The following is a 6,216-nucleotide window of genomic DNA, read 5'->3' as shown; positions in this document are numbered from 1 at the left end:
GTGACACATGTCCCATAGGTGTGCGTATGTGTAACGCATAGGCAGGAGTACGCGCGAGTGACACATGTCCCATAGGTGTGCGTATGTGTAACGCACAGGTAGGAGCAGGCCAAGAGTGTCTTGAGGAGGAAGCTGAGTCTCAGAGAAACAGTTACGGTAGTGCAAAACCCTGACTGAAAAGCTTGGCCTCTAGATAGCCATCTCGCTGCGTCTCACACCGCCATCTAGTGGGCTGGGCTGCTGTCTGCTCCATCTTTCACTACCAGGGATGGACAAAATGGAAACATATTTTGTTGTTTGTTTGTTTTGGGGGGTTGCTTGTTTGTTTATTTGTTTTTGGATTTTGAGACCATATCTCTCTAAATTGCTCAAGCTGGCCTCAAACTTGGAATCCTCTTGCCTCAGCCTTCCAAGTAGCTGGAATTACAGGTATGCATTTCCACATTTGCCTACAGATGTGCTACACTGAGTTAATGAATTCCCATCCTTTTTTCCAAAACTCATATTTTTAAATGGATTAAATGTTTTTGTTTTTGTTCTCATCTTTGAAAATCTCAACTGGTGCAGGGGCATGTGCCTGTAGTCCAGCTACACAGGAGGATTGCTTGAGTCCAGGAGTTTGAGATCACCCTAGGCAATGAAAGGAAGAAAAAAAAGAGGGAGGGAAAAGGAGAGAAGGAAAGGAAGAGAAGAAGGAGAAGAGGGAGAGGGGAAAGAAAATGAAATCAGGGGCTGGGGATTTAGCTCAGTGGCACAGTGCCTGCCTGGCAAGTGCAAGGTCGTGAGTTCAATTCTGGTACCGGAAGAAAAACAAACAAAAAAATGAAATCAAATATTTTCTGAAGTGAATCTCAATGGATTTGCAGTCAGTAGTCCTTTACTAAAATGTTCAAAGAGTCTCAGATCAGTAGCAACAAATATGTTCTGCCCAAGAGGATTCTATCTTCTAGGTACAAAGCTTAGACTCAGTCTCTGCATTGTTCTCCAGCTTGGCTCAAGAACAAAGGAAACACCTGATCCACAGGCACCCGAGAAGGGAAAATGGCTGATGGGTGCACCACTGTCGAGGAGCTCCATTCTCCTGAAAGTGTCCTGAACTGGCTTCCTAATTTAATCTTGCGTTGCCACCAACTCAGTTAAGAACTTTGAAATGTTGCTTGGCTGAATTCAGATGTGCTCTTAGTGTAAATTACTCACTGGGAAGACAATACCCAAAAATGATGCAAAATATCTCATTAACAATTTGTTAATATTTAGTACATCCTGAAAAGAAATCTCCTATTACAGTAAACTCACTATTTAAACTTAAGTTTTGGGGTATCCAGTTAAACATGATGAGTCAACTATACTTATTTATCTCCCCTCCCACCTGAACTCTGTCAAGAATGAAAGAGAAGATAAATGATTGAGGATGTCAAGAACCAAAAGAATCAGTAAGAGATATCAGCAAACTTCTGACAGACGGAAATCAAATGGAGATGTGGTAAATGTCTTAGCAAAGCAGGAGTAGCTAGCAAGTAGCAGAAAGGGCTACAGCAAACCTGTTCCCCCAAGACCTTCAACAGACCGAGAAAATGAGCTCAGGGCTTAGATCGAGGGATGGACAATGGCCTTTGGACGATATTCAACCACATGGTAAGCTGGCTTGAGAGCCTGTAGGTAACGAAACCAGACAGTAAGAAAATAATTGAGTACTGACAAAATGAAAATCTGTGCTAAAAAGGAAACATAATTTGTGTACACTGACATAACAGTAAGTAATAGCCTATTTAATGTAAATACTGAACACAATTTAACCAAAAATTACAATAGAACTCTATTTGAAGTATGGAGCAAGAAAATGGAAATGATAGTGCAAGCCAAATGTTTATCTTCTGCAGGAAAATATATAGAAATCAAAGTTTAATGTTTCAAAGAAATGACTCAAGAACGGTTGAGCTGTGTGTGAGGACACACACTTGTAATCCTGCCATTCTGGGAGGCTGAGCAACAGGATCCTAAGTTCAAGCCCAGCCTGGACCATATAGCAGCTTAGCAAGACCCTGTCTCAAAATGAAAAATAGAAAGGTATGGCAGTGCACACCTATAATCTCAGCATTCTGAAGGCTGAGGCAAGAGAATCACCCTGAGTTTGAGGCCAGCCTGGGCTAAGAGTGAGTTCAAAGCCAGCCTGCACTACAAAGTGAGGCCCTGTCTCAAAAAGCCAAAAAAATTAAAAATAAATAAATAAAAAGGAATGAAGATGTAGCACAATTTGAAGGCCCTGAGTTCAATCCCAAGTACCAAAAAAAATTGATAAAAGCATATTATTTGAGCAAGGTGGTGCACGTCTGTAATCCCAGCACTTGGGAAACTGAGCAGGCAGATTGCTGGAAGTTCGAACAAAGTGAGTTAAGGCCAGCCTGAACTGCAGTAGTGAAACTCTGTCTCAAAAAGACCAAAAGAGAAATAAAAGAAAAGAAAAAAAAAGATAGCTGGGCATTGTGGCACAGTGCTATAATCTCAGCACTCAGGAGGCTGAGGCAGGAGGATCACCATGAGTTTGAGACCAGCCTGGACTACAGAGTGCGTTCAATGCTAGCCTGAACTACAGAACAAAACCCTGTCTCAAAGAAAAATAAAATACAGAAGTTCCCATGAATAACTAGCCACAAGAAGTAAAAATTGTTGCCTCTGGTAAGCACAACTTGGTGTAGAAGATAGTGAGAAAGGACTACTCTTTTAGTAAAAGACTTCAATATTACCTATTTTCTTTTCTTTCTTTTTTTGTACCGGAAATGGAACTCAGGACCTTGTGCTTGCCAGGCAAGTGCTTGTGCCACTGGGCTATATCCCTGGCCCTTACCTGACTTTTAAAACAATGTGCATACAGCACTCTGCTTTTTAAAAAGTTAAACAAAAAAACTAAACAAGAAAAAACTAAACAAGTACTTAATGGGGATTGCATTATAAAGTCTATAAGTAACCCTAAAACAGAAACTTTTTCTTTCTTTTTCTCTTTCTCTCTTTCTTTCTTTCTTTCTTTTTTTCTTTCTTTCTTCCTTTCTTCCTTTCTTTCTTTCTTTTGTACTTCTTTCTTCTTTGTTCTAGAATCAAATCCAGGGCCATACATGCTAAGCACACACTGTATCACGAAGCTACACCCCAACCTCAGAACCCAGTTTTTACAATGAAGTCTGAGAGGGGCTAGGGATGGTGCTCAGTGGCAAAAAGTGTGGCCGGCATGCACAGGCCCCGGGAAAGGGGGCAAGGGGGGGAAGCGGGGAGACGGCCTCTATGAGACCTCCACTTCTGACAACTTAGGCTAGAAATTCTGAGACGTCCATCCACTGCAAAACACCCACTGTTAGATTTGGAACAAATCTATTTTTAAATGCACTCCTGAGCTCAAGATAAACAATGGAGGCTCTCAGTAATGAAGGAAAGAAGACAGGAAAGGAGGGAGTGAGAGAGGGAGAAAGAGGTCTTCAAGCTCAGCTGGACAGTGAGTGACACATACTCCAAGGCTGCCCTAAAAACTCACCCAACCCAGAAACTTAACATGTGGGCTGCTTATCAGCGTCACTGGGGAACAGCATTCAGACAGCCTGGTAGGAGAGCCGAATCTGAGACCTGCAAGTAAATCCAGGTATGCCAAAGACTACGTCTTCTGTTACAGAGGTGAACATTAACATCTGTGCACTGGCACCATGAATCGTCACTAAAAAGTATGTTTCTGGTGTCAGTGAGAATGGGAAGGTACAACAGCCCTGAAAAATAGACAAACTGGGGAGACCTGGGTAGAAAAATAGACAAACTGGGGAGACCTTCCCTGATCGTTTATAATGATCAGCCTTACGCAGTCCTGACATTTGAATTTGTACCATACTCACAGTCTGAGAGACACCAGTCCAAGACATAAACAGAAACAGTTCCAAGTTAGTAGAATCCCCTAACACACAGGAGAAGCTAAGACAAATATCCCAGTCCACGCCCCATAATATTCTCAAAGTTAAAATATGTCCAAATATGAGCTCCTAATTAAAATATCAAATATACAAAGCAACAGACTCCATAAGTGTCAGGAAGGACTGCAAACTGAAAGATAAAACACACAAAGACTGCAGATTGGGAATTATAGGGAACAATATACAAACATGCTTGATTATCTGCACGTGTTTTTACTAGAAAGACAGAGATAACAACTATGTGGAGCAAAAGAGGAAACATTTCAGCCAAACTGCACTGTGAGGGTGGGTTTCCTGAGGGGATAGTGCCTGGGTTGGGCTGGTAGGACAAGAGAGACTCCATTTTCTGTTTTTAACTCCATATTAAGAGAACTCGGGGCTGGGGATGTAGCTCAGTGGCACAAGCACCTGCCTGGCAAGTGCAACGTCCTGAGTTCAATTCCTGGTACCAAAAAAAAAAAAAGGAAGAAAGAAAGAGCCGAGCGTGGTGGCGCACGCTTATAATCCCAGCATTCGGGAGGCTGAGACAGGAGGATCATTGCGAGTTCAAGACTAACCTAGGCTACAAAATGAGCTCAAGGCCAGCCTGAATGGCATAGAGAGACCCTGTCTCAAAAAAAAAAAAAAAAAAAAAAAAAAAAGAAAAGAAAACTCACTTAAAGTTCACTTAAGCTGTAGTTCACCTCATTGTCTTGCTTAGTTATCAACTTGTTTAGAGCATTCATAAAATGGGAACAGAACAGACAGTACAAATTGGGAAGTGGTGGCACACGCCTGTAATCCCAGCACTCAGGAAGCTGAGGCAGGAGGATCATTGTCAGTTTGAGGCCAGCCTTGGCTACAAAGTGAGTTAAAAGCCAACCTGACTGCATAGTGAAACACTGTCTCAAAAGGACAAAAAAATTTAAAAAAATAAAATAAAATTGGGAAGTGGGCTAAAAGTTAAACTGCAACAGTCATGTGGAATTCAGCTGTCTCACCTTCCAGAAGCAAACTTTGGGATCATTGTGTGACATTCTTGTAAGATTCCCAAAAATGAGGCATTGGCTACCACAGAAACCTAAAATGTACTTAAACTGAAGGTGAGACACAGATCAGGGCAGTCATCTTCTCTGGCTCCTCGTTGGAGACTGTCCATCAGCCGGCTCAGTACAGCTTTGCTTGTTCCTGCCTTTTCAGTTTTCTTGTGAAAGCCTTTCTCAGTGAACTCACTTGCTGTACCAGGGCTAAGAATTAGGTAGGTAGAAAAGGCAGGGAGGGCATCAGGATGTCCAATTCACGATGAGCAATGACATGGAAAACTGAACAGCACAGGGAGCTCAGGGGAAGCAACTCTATTACTAGAATAGAAAATTCAGCAGAGGGCAAGTGAAGCTCACGCATCAAGAGCTCAGTGGTGGAGGGTTCTGCATCCCATGTAGCATGGGTATTGCTGGAGGGCGTCATGGTCAAGTAGACTGCTTTGGCACTAGTGAGGGGAAAGGGTTTAAAATGGGCAAAGCTAGAAGAATGGAGATTTGCCACAAGGCTCCTGCACAGTGTATGGAAGAAATGATGAGGCTCGGAACTACCAGACTGACAATGGGGATGGGAAGGAAAGACAGACTTGAGAAACAGCAGACAAACTTACCAAAGCTGGTGACAAACGAGTTATGGGAAGAACGGCGGGAAAGTGCTGCAGACTGGTGCCCATGTTTTTACTTGAATGAGCAGGTGATACTAACTGCCTTGGAGAACACAATGTAACAGCGAGTTGGGACAGAAGGAAATAACGCCCTGAATATGAAGATTTTATGCTTGCAGAGCCAGGTGTGGGGGTGCAAGCCAGAAACTGCAGCACTCTGGGAGGCTGAGGCAGCAAGATCACAAGTTTGAGTCCAGCCTGGGCAACTTAGTGACTCAGACAGACCCTGTTTCAAAATAAAAAATGAAAAAGGAGGCTGGGGATGTAGCTCAGTGCAAAGGCCTTGGGCTCAATGCCAGGTTCAGGAAAAAAAAGATGTAAGTCTTGGAGTATGTATGAGAAATCAAGCTCAGGGATGGTTAGCAAGCACTTGGATTCATAAGATCGAAGCTCAGAGAAGTCAGTGCTGAAACACCCTTCCGAGTGGCTGACTCACCTGGGGAGACGGAGGAGCACAGTGGCCCAAGTCACCGTGGGTTTTTTAAAAGACAGTTTATAAACAAATTCAATGGTGAAGCAATACTAATCAAATGTATGAGTTCAGAAAACTGTAAAGCATTTAAAAGTTGAAGAAAAAAAGAATGG

The sequence above is a fragment of the Chinchilla lanigera genome, unplaced genomic scaffold (genome assembly GCF_000276665.1).
Source record: "Chinchilla lanigera isolate Chin_1 unplaced genomic scaffold, ChiLan1.0 scaffold00071, whole genome shotgun sequence".
Lineage (NCBI taxonomy): Eukaryota > Metazoa > Chordata > Mammalia > Rodentia > Chinchillidae > Chinchilla > Chinchilla lanigera.
The sequence above is the reverse complement of the archived record's forward strand: the minus strand, read 5'-3'. Positions refer to the sequence as shown.